Source organism: Adiantum capillus-veneris, chromosome 6, assembly GCF_014529385.1.
Source record: "Adiantum capillus-veneris isolate H3 chromosome 6, ASM1452938v2, whole genome shotgun sequence".
NCBI classification, from domain to species: Eukaryota; Viridiplantae; Streptophyta; class Polypodiopsida; order Polypodiales; family Pteridaceae; genus Adiantum; species Adiantum capillus-veneris.
In genome coordinates, this window is record NC_140936.1 from 162779104 (window position 1) to 162794135 (window position 15032).

The 15032-nt window shown below is 43.8% G+C and overlaps 1 protein-coding gene across 2 annotated transcripts in view; it reads left to right on the plus strand.

Annotated features, from left to right (window-relative positions):
- Positions 1–15032, plus strand: part of LOC147456636 (uncharacterized) — a 134112-nt gene that overhangs the window by 1529 nt on the left and 117551 nt on the right. The gene's annotated exons all lie outside the window — the stretch shown is intronic.

Consider the following 15032-nt stretch of genomic DNA (forward strand, 5'->3'; position numbering starts at 1 on the left):
GCATATAGTGCAAGAACACTAGGGTATTATCAACAAACTCCCTATCTACTAAATATGCTAAAGGCATGCTTAAAGCTTGAAGATAGGCTACTAAGCTCTGAGGAAAATTGACATGGCTTCTATCATAAATAAAAACAAGTATGATGCTAACGGGCAACCCTGTCGCATAGAGCTAGAAAGCACAATTCTGAAACCTCCCAATGGTCTCTCTCTCTCTCTCTCTCTCTCTCTCTCTATATCTATATATATATATAGAGAGAGATTTAAGACTTCAATAAGGTTGAATATCACTTAAATTGGCTATCTCCGATTGCCCATCTGCGTGTGGATGAAAGGACGACAAGAATTGAAGCCGAGTACCTATATTCTTCCACACTACTCTCCAAAACAAACTCGTGAATTTGAGATCTCTTTCTGACACTATAGAAGTAGGCATGCTATGTAGTCGAAATTCGCGAGACAAATAGTTTAGCCAAGTGGTCAGCTTTCACCACCTTCTTTACTGATACGAACTGAGCCCGTTGCTGACTTTGCTAATTCTGATCCAAATACCATCATGCTCGGTCTTTGGAAGATAAAAAATGAAGTCCATTGCTATGATCTCCCAAGGTTGGTTTGGAATAGGTAAAGGCTGTAGGAGTCCTGCTGATTTGTGCATGTCAAACTTTACCTTTCGACACACTAAACAAGTGTGCACAAACTTGTCTACGTCCCTCTTGAGTTGAGGCCTGTAAAAATTTCTACCTCTTGATACCTCTATGCCCAACAAAAGGAGGAATGTGGCACTCTGTCAATGCCTTTTGCCTAAGTCCGCAGGTCACACACAACATGGATTTCCGCATCAAGTAATCTTCCTTGGTAGTATAACCTGGAACTGTCTCCCCACTCTGTAGCATATTGATTGAGCATTTCTTCAAAGTTCTGATGGTGTGCCGTTGTGACGACCGATATCTGTGGCTTGCAAGACAACACATCTGCCATTATATTTTTCTTTCCCATAACGTGAACAATTCAAAAATGGAACTGCGACAAAATGCTTGCCCATCTCATCTGCTTATCCGAAAGCTGTTTCTGGGACAAGAAATATCTCAAACTGTGAAATCTGCTCCAAGTAGGTAATGCCTCCAGTGAGTCAGAGCATGATCCGTAAACACCGTGAAATTTGCTTCAAATATGAATGCCTCCACTGAGTCAGAGCGTGTATCACTGCTAATAGCTCTTTCTTGTGCGCAACCCTCTCAGGTATAGAGAACATTGTACTCGTAAGCTATGATATGGTCCTCTTGCATTAAGACCGCACCCAGACTGCTACCACAAGTATTACAGTAAAGCTCAAACTCTTTTTGTAAATTTGGAAATATCAAAACATGAAAAATCGTCAACCTCTCTTTGCGTGTCTTGAACGCTGCAATTTCTGAGGGTCCCCAAGTGAATGGAACACCTTTCTGAGTCAGAGTAACCAATGGCAAAGCAATCTTCACAAACTCTCTAATAAACTGTCTGTAATATGAGCACAAACCCAAAAAGCTTTGAACTTCATGTGTAACAAGAGGACACCACGCGCCAACGGGAAAGGACAGGCTGAACAACTTTAAGCACTTCAAATAACAACCGAACTGAAAGAGATGCATGACGCACAAAACAGGGAGTGGCAGAGTTCCACCTCGAGAGAGCACTGGCCCCAAACCCTGGTGCCCCTTTTGGTAATTCTTTATATTGCTTCAACTCAGTACAAGCCAGTAATCCATGCTTTGCACCTCCATGCGGGATCGTGTCAGAGATGAGCCCTTGGCACATATTTAAAGACCCTAGGCTCAAAAGCAGTTACAACTTAAAAGCATCAAACTCAAAAGCATCTGGTTCAAAAAGCATATGACCCAAAAGCTACTAGCGCAAATCTGAAAATCCATACAATCTGCCACGTCAGTAGTCAGTGCATTTCGCGAACATCCGTACAGTGCCATGTCAGCATGTCAGCGCAATTCGCGGGATGTCTGTACAATCTTGCCACGTCATCGGCTTCATTCGCTGGGTCGCTGGCCATTTTTTGTGAGTGAGGATTTTGCTTTATTTCAATGTCTTTAATCTCTAGGGACTTGGGCTCCATCAGACGGGGTCCCAAAAGTTGGTAAACTTCTTTTGGTGCTGCTTCTCTTGGAGTTTAGGCCTCGTGGCCGGGATCTGCAAGTCGGCTCGGGTCTTTAGTGGCTTGACACATCAGCAGTTTGTGACATCATGCACATTCTTAAGATCTGGCTAAGTTCGAATGGTTTCTATCTTCTATTTGGTCCATTTGTACACCCTCTGCTGGGATGACTATGTGCCCCAAAAAATGTATCTTTGGCAAGAAGAACTCACTCTTCTTCCCTTTGATGACCAGTTTGTATTTCCGCAGTGCCTTAAAAACTTGTAAGAGATGTTTTCTGTGTTTCGCTTCATTCTTGCTGAATACGATGGTATCGGCAGAGAAGGTGCCCACAAACTGTCTATGCTCTTTGAAAATCCGGTTCATCATCTTGTTGAACGGTGCAGGAGCATTCGTGAGACCGAAAGGCATCATTAAATACTCGTACAATTCGAAGGATATCTTGAACGCGGTCTTGTATACATCTCCAAGAGCGATCTCAATCTGATGTTAGCGAATTTTCTGGATGATTTCGCTAAAACACGAAGAACCATGTAGTCTCTCAAGTATATCATTGATCGTGGATATTGGAAACTTGTTCTTGATGAGGATTTTGTTGAGAGCTCAGTAGTCAATGCACATTCTCTAAGATCCATCTTTCTTCAAAACAAGAAGCACCTGTGAACAAAAAGATTAAGTACTAGGTTGACTAGATGCTTTTCGAGAAGTTCTTTTACTTGGTTCATTTTTTTCTTGTTCTAGGCTTTGCTCACTCTGTAAGGTAGCTTGTTCGGTGGTGTTTTGCCAGGTATGAAATCAATCGCATGATCTTCAGGTCTCTCAGGAGGTAGCTCTGCCGGCAAACCCTCAGAGAAACAATCGCTTGGAGCTTGCAAAAATTATTGGCGTTCTGTTTCTATTTCTAGCAAATCTGATTTTTTTTATTTTCTCTAAATCTCTCAAAAGATCGAGTAAACAAAAAGACTAGATTTCATTACTTTAGAAATGGCCGAAGCAGAGACAAGTGGGATGGACTCGCCCTTTAATTTTACATCTAGGATGATTTCTTTGCGCTTTTTGTTCTTCAATGTTGCTTTCCTAGCCCAATAGTCGACCACGACATGGTTCTTGTGGTACCAAGGTATCCCCATAAGTATGTCATACCCTCAAGTAGCATGATAGAGAAGTCCTCGTGCCCTAGATACCGCTGACAATGCAACTGTAGTTTGCCTACTGCAAGTGTAATGGTGACATCACGCTCGGGTGTCTTTGACTCTTCCATCGGAGAATATCAGGATCTCCTAATCTTGTACTTTGCCCCACGCTTTGTAGAGCTCGATACTTTCATCCTTCTGATCCAAGGTCGCTCCCACAAAATTTGGAACTAGTCCTGCCTTTTCCTTTTCTCTCTTTGCTTGCTCTACTGCGGGTTTGGAACTCTTTGGTTTGTCTTCTGCTTTCTCCTTTGTTTCTTTCTTAGGACGCTATAGCTGATAGGCACCACGTGCCAATCGAAAGGATGGAACTAGAACCAACTTAAACACTTCAAACAATATGAAGAGAGAGAGAGAGAGAGAGAGAGAGAGAGAGAGAGAGAGAGAGAGAGAGAGAGAGAGAGAGAGCCACATGGTAGACACGGAGTGGTGGAGTTCCATTCTCAAAGCACTCGCCCCAAAACCCTAACACCCCTTCTGATATTTCTTTTATATTGCTTTACAAAGGTACAAATGCTGGGGACTCGATCCCTCTTCTACACATGAAAGAATGCAAGAGTGGGTCTCAAAGAATCATATTCAAAGCCCTTGGACCAAAAGCATCATACATGAAAAGGTGTGGTTCCCAAAAGCATAATGCCAAAAAACTAGTGCCTAGGCTCAGATTTCGCAAATCGCGGGCCGTCCCTATAGGTCGCCATGTCGGCATGCTCTTCCGCAAATCGCGGGCATCCGTACTGTTAGCCATGTCACAACTTTTATGGTTTTTCACTTTTGGCCGGTTTGTATATAGGTGCGATTTAAGTGCCCTGGCCCCTAACCCCTAACCCCTAGGGGCTATGGCACCTAACCTACTTGTGACATAGCCCCCTCTTAAAAGAAGAGTAATCGTCTGCAAGTAGGCTTGCAAACTCGATCGGATACTTTAGTAGACATTGCCTTTATGCATACATGCCAAATGCCCATCATTGCCAGACAACACATTCTCTAGCATGCATTACACCATACAATTTCACATAGATTTTCATCTAGCCATCTCATTTGTATTGGAGCTTGTGATATTCTGGCGTAGCAATGTTAGCCATCACACTTAGACCACACTAGTCCTGTCACGGGGTGTCTCGACGCACTAAGATCACATACTCAAACAATCTCATCCAATTTGGAACTATTGATGCCATATGATTCACAAAATGCTTTACACATGACACAAAAGTCACATGTGCAGACACATAACATAAAGGCATCGAGATGCAACCAAACACTCCCCAAACCAAGCCTCCATGGTTTAAGGGTTCCATATGAAACTAAACACTCCCAGACCGTAGCTTGCGTTGTTTAGAGGTTCCAAGTACAACTAGACGCTTCCCAGACGAAAGTCTACGTCGTCCAGAGGTTATCAAAGAACATTGAAACCAAAAGCAAACAAATTCAATTGGCACCAAGACAAGTTCAAAATGATGAGCGAGCGGCGGTGTGTGCAAGTGATAAGAGTACGCGAAGATGTGCAGGCCTTGAGGCTTGAAGCGGAGGCACTGTGCTGCAGAAGGGAAGCGCTAGCAGAACGAAGAGGGAGAGAGAGAGAGCTCACGTTTTTGGGGAAAACTCAATAAGTGAGTTTTGGGTTTTTCCACTTTTATTATAAGTGACGTTTAAAAAATGTGTCCAGGTTCAATATGAACCTGGACAAAGTATAAAAATGTACAAAAAGGGGTTATTTAGGCCTTTAACCCAACAACCTCCCACTTAAAGGCATAAATGATGCCTTTAAGTTAACCAACTCCCACCAGTTGTATGCAATGCTCTTGTTGAGCCTTAGCAAGACTCTTGGTGAGAATATCTGCAGGGTTATCTTGTGTATGGATCTTAGTCAAGCTGACTAGACCATCCTCCAATACAGGCCTGTCGTATGAAGTGGTACCGCACATCTATGTGTTTGGTACGCGCATGAAACATGGCATTTTTGGCTAAATAGACAGCACTCTGGCTATCACAACCCAACACGGGTGTATGAGCAGGCATGCCAAGTTCTTTTATAAGTCTGCCCAACCAAATGGCCTCTTTTGAACCCTTTGTGGCTGAAATATATTCAGCCTCAGTAGTACTCAATGCCACAATTTTCTGTAACCTAGAACACCAAGAGACTGCACCACCAGCAATGGCAAATATATATCCACTTGTAGATTTCTTGGTATCCATGTCACTTGCCATGTCTGCATCACAATATCCCTGCAACTCTAAGTCACTTTTGCCATAACAGATACACTTTGATTGTGTACTTTCAAATATCTCAGAATGCATTTGACAGCTTCCCAATGCGCTTTGCTAGGATTCAACATGTATCGACTAACAACTCCCATTGCATAAGCAATGTCGGGACGAGTGGCAACCATAGCACACATAAGAGAACCACAAGCTGATGCATAAGGGATTTCCTTCATTGCTTTCAATGCCACCTCATCCTTTGGGCAATCTGCTTTGCTAAGCTTAGTGTATGGAGGTAAATGTACTCCAAGAGGCTTAGCATCAGCCATATTAAACCTGTCAAGTACTTTTGCAATGTACCTTTCTTGAGATAAAAACAACAATTTCAGCTTTCTATCTCTTTTAATATGCATGCCCACAATATGCTCTGCATCACCCAAATCCTTCATAGCAAATGTTGAATTTAGCTTACGTTTCAGAGCATCAAGACTAGTCTTATGTTTCCCGGCAAGCAGCATGTCATCAACATAGAGAACAAGTATGATGGGACTACCATCTTCATCCCTTTTCCTATACAAACAATGATCTGCATGTCTGCGTTTAAAGCCTTGAGACAGCATAAAAGTGTCAAACTTCTTATACCATTGCCATGATGATTGTCTCAAACCATACAGAGCCCTTTTCAGTTTGCATACAAGTTCCTCACGTGTAGGAACTACAAAACCTTCAGGTTGTTTCATGTATATGTCCTCTTCAATGTCACCATGCAAAAACGCTGTCTTTACATCCATTTGATTCAATTCCAAATCAAGCACCGCAACGAGAGCAAAAAGGACACGTAAAGTTGTAAGCTTTACAACGGGAGAAAAGATTCTTGAAAATCAATTCCTTCTTTCTGTGCATATCCTTTTGCAACCAATCTTGCCTTGTTCTTGGGTTTTTCATCCACAATCTTAATCTTGTATACCCATTTGTTAGGAAGAGCCTTTCTCCCTTTAGGCAATGGCACAAGATCCCAAGTATCATTTGCATACAAGGATTTCATTTCCTCTTGCATTGCAAGCTCCCACTTACTGCTTGACTCACATGTCGTTGCCTCTTTATACGTAAGAGGCTCTCCCTCATCTGTCAACATAATGTAATGCAAAGAGGGATCATATCTACTCACAGTCTGTCTTGGACGAGTAGACCGCCTCACCCAATGATCAACATTATCCGGTAATGGGTCTACATCAGGTGGCATAATAAAATCATCAACAATGGGCTACTGTACATCATTTCCAACACCATTTTCAGCATTGTTTCGTGGCTACAAATGCCCTTCAGGAGCCTCAATTTGCTGTCCAACATCATCTGGCTCAAACACCATTGGATCATCTACATTTTCAGCCATATGTGGTACATCCTGAGGGTCAAAAATAGGCCTAACAGGTGGCTGGTCATGCTGAAATTTGACCCTTTTATGGTCATGCTTTGAGGCACAATTGTTTTGAGGCAGCCTTGCCTCATTAAAAACAACATCCCGGCTGCGTACAACCCTTTTGCACTGAGGTAACCCATTTCGCCTTCTTCACCATATTCCATGAAAAGGCCTTTAATGGATTTGGCATCTAGTTTACTCCTCAACTCGGGTCTGACATGCACAAAAGCCTCGCAACCAAAAATGCGTAAGTGATCATATGAAGCAGGCTTGCCAAACCAAACCTCTTCAGGGATGTCACCTTTCAAAGACGTGAGGGGATCGATTGCAGCCACACCATTAGAAGAGGGGCTTTATGGCACAGTAAGCGTGTGACTACTATCTATCCTTTTTGTTGATTTCTTTCTTATTATCTATTTACTTTCACTTTTTGGAAACACCCCTCGGGAAATCTAACTGCCCTGCATTGCATAGCTAGTGTGGAACTGTCCAGAGGGAGTCCAGGCCTGAGGGCAAAAGAGCACTAAGGTTGGACAAAGACTACGGTTAGCCAAAGTGGGGTCATTGACTAGCCAAAGTAGAATCCTTTGCTACAGAGGCTACATTTCAATTCTGGGTGTGGCCACAGTGTACAAAGAGGGCCGGATGACCTAGAAAGATACAATGGCAGAATCTCCTAAAATTTAGGGAACTGCTATTTTGGGACCTGAAAATGTGTTGACGTCATTACCTCCGGAATGACAAGGGGAACATTTTCTTACTCTGCCGTGAAGTCAATTGGGCAACCGGTTAGGATATTTTTAGACGACAACCCCGAAACGGGAAAATGCTTATAAATGTGCTAAGTGGCACCTTCTGGTGCCCTTGCCTCATGCAACAAGAGTTGGCGCTGAATTTAGGAGGGGGAGAGCCTCATTTTCAGTTTTGTCACAGGTTAAGAGCTATGGAGTGCTTGCTTTCCCTCTTATGCACAGTGCGGTGTCAGGAGTGATGCCCTGCACGCTACGCACTGCCCTCTCTCTCCCCTTTGGCAGTATGTTATGCCCCACTAGTGGGCTCTTCATTTGACCAATGTACAGTTGTGTGGGTTCATGTGCGATTGCCGAGGCAAGAGCCTCTTGTACAGGTACTGGATTAGCTAGCGGCTAATCCCCCCGCAAGTACAGGTGAATTCGGAGAGGTTTCACGCCAGAAATCTCGTCCAATTCAAAGGGCAAGTAGCCCTACAGGTGCGGGAGCTCGAGGACTTGCTACGGATGCGACCGGCATGCGAAACGGAGTCCAAAACAGTAAATTACAGCCTGCTGTGTATTTTTTGCAGGTTTAGGGTTTTGGCCCTAAACGGACCCTAATACCCCCAGGAGGTTCGGGGACGCAAGGGGACCGCTGTACAGGTGATCTGGCGCATTTTCGGGGCTGAAAACAGAGAATTCAGTGTGCTGTAGATTCTCGCCAGGTTTTGCAAAGTGCCCGTATGCGTCGGGAAAGTCATTTAATGCGTGGGAATACTGATCGTGAAGGGTTCTAGTACAGTTATGCTGCCGAAATCAGGCCAGAACAGTCAAAATTCAGCCAAGGTTGTGCGGGGCAGCTTGGAAAGAACCACAGCGTTTATTCCCTCTTTTAAACAATAAAGAAATACCGAAAGGGGCGCCTAAGTTAGGGGCCAATCTGGTGTCGGTCTTCTCATACAGGTGCATTCTAGCATCTGTATCCCATTCCCCTCTCTTGTGTCACTATAGCGCAGGTATAATAGACGACTAATAATGGGTGAAAGCTAAATCAAGGTTTGAAGTAAATTGTACCGCCCTTTTTGGATTGAACAGGCCGGTTTCATGGTTCCATCGACGGGATTAAATCACTTTTTCCCATAGAAGTGAGCCTTGGTCAGTTTTGGGCTTGAAGACACAGGGGATCATAGACCAGACACAGGGAATTGCAATTATGGCTGACAGACCAGATGATGTGACTGAAGAGGTTTCCTCTTTAGAGGGTCAACAGACACATGAAGTGGGTGAGTCCTCAAGACCACCACAAACGGATGACGATATATTCAGGACCCAGTTGGCTACTGCTGTGGCTATGTTCACACAAGTAATGCAGAACCCAAGGTTTTTAGCATTTCTGCAACCTCCTGTTCCGTCTCAGCAAGTTGGGTCACTGGATCATATTCAAAAGCCTGTTAAGGCTCGAGCACAGGTGATTCATACCGCACAGTCAATGGAAATACCTGTACACTTGACGGAGAACATGCAGTCTCCACAACCTGTGCCTAAGGTGCAAGAACAGGTGGCTGAGATGCCAGTCTTTCAGGCTGTACCAGTTGAGCCCGCCACCTTTCAGCAGCCTATAGCTGGTTCTAATGGGCAGGGAAGCAACCTACAGGCTATGCAACAGGTCTTCTCACCACCTTCAGTACACCCTGGCTATTTTGGAGGTGGATCGGTATTCGAGAGCATGGCTGGCCATGCACCTGGAAATCAGTTTTACACGCCAGGAACAGTGTTTGGGGGTGCTCAAACGATGATGCCTAGCCCCATGTACAGTGTCAAGGGTATGCAACTAGGGTTTCAGAGCACTCAGGGCCAATTTGGGATGCCCCAGGCAAATTTTGGTATGGCTGGAATTACAAATCAGCAGCCAAATATGGCATTTCCAGGTCAAGTTAATAGCGGCCAAGGAACACAGATGAACCCTAATAGTGTTCCCATGTTTCAGTCACTTCCATATGACAATTTAATGCCGCTGGAGAGGCCAACTCCGTACAAAGAAGGTGGCAAAGGTGTGTCATTCACGACCTTTACAGGGTTTGATTACAGGAAGAAGGCTCTCTCATTCCTCCAGCAGTTTGACAAGGCTTATGCAGGGGGAAACTTTACAGAGGCTTCAAAGGTCCGCAAGGCAGCCACTTTCTTGACAGGGAATGCGGGACAATGGTGGACAACTTTATTGCTTCAAGGGCAAGCTCCGTCCACATGGATTTACTTCAAGCAGATTTTTGCAGCAGCATGGTTATCTGATGACTTTGAAGCAGATGTCATGACAGAATGGCACCAGCTAAATGCTGCCACTTGCAGAAATCTGGATGATTACAATCGGAAGTTTTGGAAAGCTCTACTTCCAGTAACTTCCTATAGGTTTGTGCCATTGACAGAACAGATTGAAAAATACTGTTGTGGCCTACCTAAAGGATTGAGAAAGTACTGTACGAAGACAAAAGTCACTACTTTGACGCAACTCATCGAGGTAGCAAACACTGGCAATGGTTTGCTCAAGGGAGAAGATTGTGAATTTAACACTGGCGTCAAGGCAGGATCAGGCAAGAAAAATTCAGCCAAGAAGCACGTTCCCAATGAGGCTCCTAAAGGGACTCAGGAGTCGGCCAATGCAGGGAAAGATAAAGCTACGACTGAATCAGAAAAGGGACCAGCAAAGAAATGGAAAAGACGTTTTCCTCGCAAGTCAGAAGAGCAAAAGAAGGTCCTGAGGACAGAGAACAAATGCTTTATATGTGAGCAGCCTGGCCACATTGCTTACAACTGTCCTACAAAGAAAAGGCCAGCTGATTCTGAAGACAAGGAGGACAGGAAAGGAAAGAAGCCCATGGCTGGTCTAGTGCCAGATATGGTGGGCGACAAGCCAAATTCAGATGCAAGTGAGCTTTGCAGAGCATGGGGAAAGGTCAGGGATCAAACAGTGCTTATCTTCTTTGATCGAGGTGCCAAAGCCAACTTCATTTCCCCAGAATTGGCTTCAAAGTTGGGAATCAGACCTGAAGAGATGGGGTATACAACAGAGGCAGGTTTGGCATGTCCTGGCCATACAGAGGCTGTGACGCCCATCATTAGAAAGTTGCGTCTACATATCCAGTCCTATGTAGATGGTGAAGAATTTTACATCATGCCACTGGACGGATGTGATGTGTTGTTAGGTATTCCCTGGTTATTTCGTGTACAGGGAATCATGGATGCCTACAACAAAAAGATCACTGTACAGAGCAGGGGAAAGACTCACATTCTGGATGTAAAGCTTAAAGGGGAGTCTATTCCTACTGTATCAGCTTTTGCTATTACTTCTGTAATGAAAAAGCATCTTTCTGCGTACTTGGTTTTTGCACGTGAAGTGTCAGATTGTGATGAATCAAATTTATCTGTGCTAGATAAAGAAAGGTCAATGTTTTTACAACAGTACAGTGACTGTTTTTCCGATTCATTACCGTCTCAATTACCGCCAGAGAGACCCGAGGACCATGCGATAGATTTGGTGCCAGGCAGTAGCCCACCAAATAAGCCTCCGTACAGGGTTAGTGCGGCTCAGCAGAAAGAGATAATGGGCCAAGTAAAGGAGTTGTTAGAAAAGGGGCTGATTCAGCCCAGTTCATCTCCATTCTGTTCTCCAGTGTTGTTGGTGCAGAAAAAGGATGGCTCATGGCGTATGTGCATCCACTACCGTGCACTGAACAAGAATACCATCAAGAATAGGTTCCCTATACCTAGAATTGATGATATTATGGACAAATTAGAAGGAGCAGCTATGTTTAGCAGGATAGATCTAAAGAGTGGGTACCATCATATCCGCATTAGATCAGAGGATGTGCACAAGACTGCTTTTAGAACGACGTTTGGCCTTTACGAATTTTTAGTGATGCCCTTTGGTCTTACAAATGCTCCTGCTAGGTTCAATAGGATGATGGACAGAATTTTCCGTCCACACCAGCAGTTTGTTGGTACATTCTTTGATGACATGATAGTCTACTTAAAGAATGAAGAGGAGCATAGGCATCACTTGGCCGTTGTGTTCAAAGAGCTACGCAGTCATAGGTTGCTCATCAATGCAAAGAAAAGTGAGTTTTTCCTGGAAGAGATTCACTTTTTGGGACACATTATGTCAAAGGATGGTGTCAGAATGGATCCTGCAAAAGTTGTAGCGATCAAGTCATGGCCAAATTTGAAGACGGTGCACGATGTCCGAAGTTTCTTGGGATTATGCTCCTATTACAGAAGGTTTATCCGAAATTTCGCTGAGATTGCTTCACCTTTACATGCTCTTCAAAAGAAGGCAGTCACTTTTAGATGGACACAGAAAGAGATTTCAGCTTTTAATCTCTTAAAGGAAAAGATGACTTCGGATCCAGTCATTGTGTTGCCAGATCTTAGGAAGTCATTTGTGGTCCAGTGTGACGCCTTCGGTAGTAGCATTGGTGCAGTGCTAATGCAAGATGGCAGGGTAGTAGCCTATGAGAGCAGAATTTTGCAAGGGCCAGAGATGACCATGCAGGTCTATGAGAAAGAGTTACTGGCTGTGATTCATGCGCTTTCAAGTTGGAAACACTACCTGCTAGGTGCAGATTTCGTTGTCCAAACGGACCATCGGACCTTGCGATACTTCTTGACACAAACAAAGTTATCTGAGAAGCATATGCGATGGGCAAATATCTTGTCCATGTTCCATTTTCAGATTGTGCATGTGGAAGGCAAGAAGAACGTTGTGGCTGATGCCTTGTCAAGGAAGCCACATATTTCAGCTGTGTCAATTCCTTATCATCATGAACTTGATGATATAAGAGAACAATATGCAAATGATGAAGATTTTGCAAGGGTCTTCGAGCAACTAATGGATGGACAACGTCATGAACACTATCTTCTTAAAGACGGGTTCATGATGATGCATGGCAGATTGTATGTCACAAAGCCATTGCGACGCAAAGTTATGGAAGAGAGTCATGTCCCACTGTATGCAGGGCATCGTGGTATCGATGCTACAGTTAAAGCGGTTGAGACATTCTTCTACTGGCCTACATTGAGAAGAGATGTGGATGCCTTTGTGCGAGAATGCCTAATATGCCAAAAGGTCAAGTTTGACAGGCAAAAGGCACCAGGGTTATTGCAACCACTACCTATTCCAGATAAACCATGGGAAAGTATTGCTATGGATTTTATCTTTGATCTTCCGAGAACGCAGACAGGAAACGATGGTATTTGGACCATTATTTGCAGATTCAGCAAACAAGCTCATTTTATTCCTGTCAGGAAGAAGATAAAGCCAGATCAGATGGCACGCTTGTTTATGAGCAATATTTTCAAGTATCATGGCATGCCACAGTTGATTGTTAGCGACCGTGATCCACGCATGACAAGTTTGTTCTGGAGAGGCTTGTTTGAGAATATGGGCACCACGCTCAAATTCTCTTCGTCATTTCATCCTCAAACAGATGGGCAGTCAGAAGAGGCAAATTCTACTGTCCTAGATCTGCTGAAGTGTTATGTGTCAGAGCATAAAGGAAAGTGGGAGCAGTATTTGCCATTGGTGGAGTATGCATACAATAATACAGTGCATTCATCAACTGGCAAGGCACCTTTTGAGATAGTTGAAGGTGGCAAGAAAGTTCCTCCCATACTGCATACAAAGGACAAGATATTTGAAGCAGATAAGTATGTTCAGGACATGGATGAAATGTACAAGAAGGTCAAAGTGGCCTTGGAAAAGACTCGGGCAAAGCAAAAGAAAGCAGTTGATCGTCACCGTCGTGAAGTGGTATATTCACTTGGTGATTGGGTGCTTTTACGCTTTGAAAAGGCAAGGTTAAAGAAGATGAAGGGCAAGGAAAGACTGTTTCCAAAGCTTAGCATGCGTTACTATGGGCCTTTTCAAGTATGCAACATAATGAGTGATGTTGCATATAGGCTGAAATTTCCTGACAGTTGGAAGATTCACAATGCGTTTCATGTGAGTCTTCTCAAACCCTATGTGGGTGATGTGCCAGAAGATATGCCAGCTGAAGATCAGCCAGAAGTCGAGGAACTTGACGAGATCTTGGTCCGGAGCAGATTTTGGCACACAAAGAAAGGAAAGTGAAAGGCAAGGTTGCTAGGCGTTACTTGGTAACGTTCAGAAACTATCCACCAATGGCTAAGTGGATGGAAGAAGGTGAACTTGCAGAGTCACCAACTGTGTTATCACTTTACCTTGAAGCCTTCGATTTGCAACCTATCTTGACCCCTTGAGTTTCAAAGCTACATGGATTGTCAGTGTGACAATGGCTTCTGAAACAAATGATGTACATGGTATTTAAAGTGAGCTCAAATCAAATACCTGTTACATGAATGTTAGAGCTGTACAGATTGTCAGTTTGGCAATTGCTCTTATGGAATGTCCAAAAGTTTGGTTAGTGCTATAGAAGTGAGTATTTCTTGTCAGTTTGTCAAGGATACAGTGATTGCTTCTATTAAAGAGTACATGTGTAACTGCATTCTTAAACTGTCGGTTTGGGTATGCTCGAAAGTGTTACGGGATCCAACGTGTATTATAAGACAGTGGCAAAATGTGCAGCTATCATTTTGTCATCATTAGGAAAAAAATGGACTCTCCATGGGCCTTGTAAGAATCCTTAATTTAAAGAAAGCCTGCCAAGATTAAGAGGGACAAAGGCTTTGAATGGGGCTATTTTGGTAGGGTCTCCTCCACCTTTGACCCCTAAAAAGGTAGGGGGAAGGGGGGGGGGTAAACCATTTGAAAAGTAGGGGGGTAGGGGGTCTTCTCTCACTACCTTTTTGGCCTACTTGTAAGTGGCCTCTTAACTCTCCCATGCCACCTAAGCAAATCCGTGGGTCAAAGAGGTCAAAAAATGACTTTTTTCAAAAACTTTCAAAAAAACTCTATCCCCCCCTAAAAAGTACCCCCAACATATACACATAATAAAAAAAAGATTTTTAAGTTAAATTACTCAAAATTCAACATTTTTTGACTCCCTCCAAACTTTTAGAAAATTCCCCCCAAAATTGAAAACTCTCTCCTAATCTAAGCTCCTCTCCTACACCCATCCCCCTTGCACCTGCACCTGCTGCTGCACCTACGCACCCATCTCTCCATCCTTCAAGCTCCATTTGTCCATCCTACAAGCTCTATCTCTCCATCCTTCAAGCTCCATCTCTCCATCCTACAATGCCTCTTGACGACGTGACCAATGTCCCAGCAAGCTCTTCACACGGTAGGTCTCCAGGGCTTTTCCTACGCCTACCTCAAGAGTATGTTTCGACAAAGAAAACATGCTTGGGTACATTACCTTCAG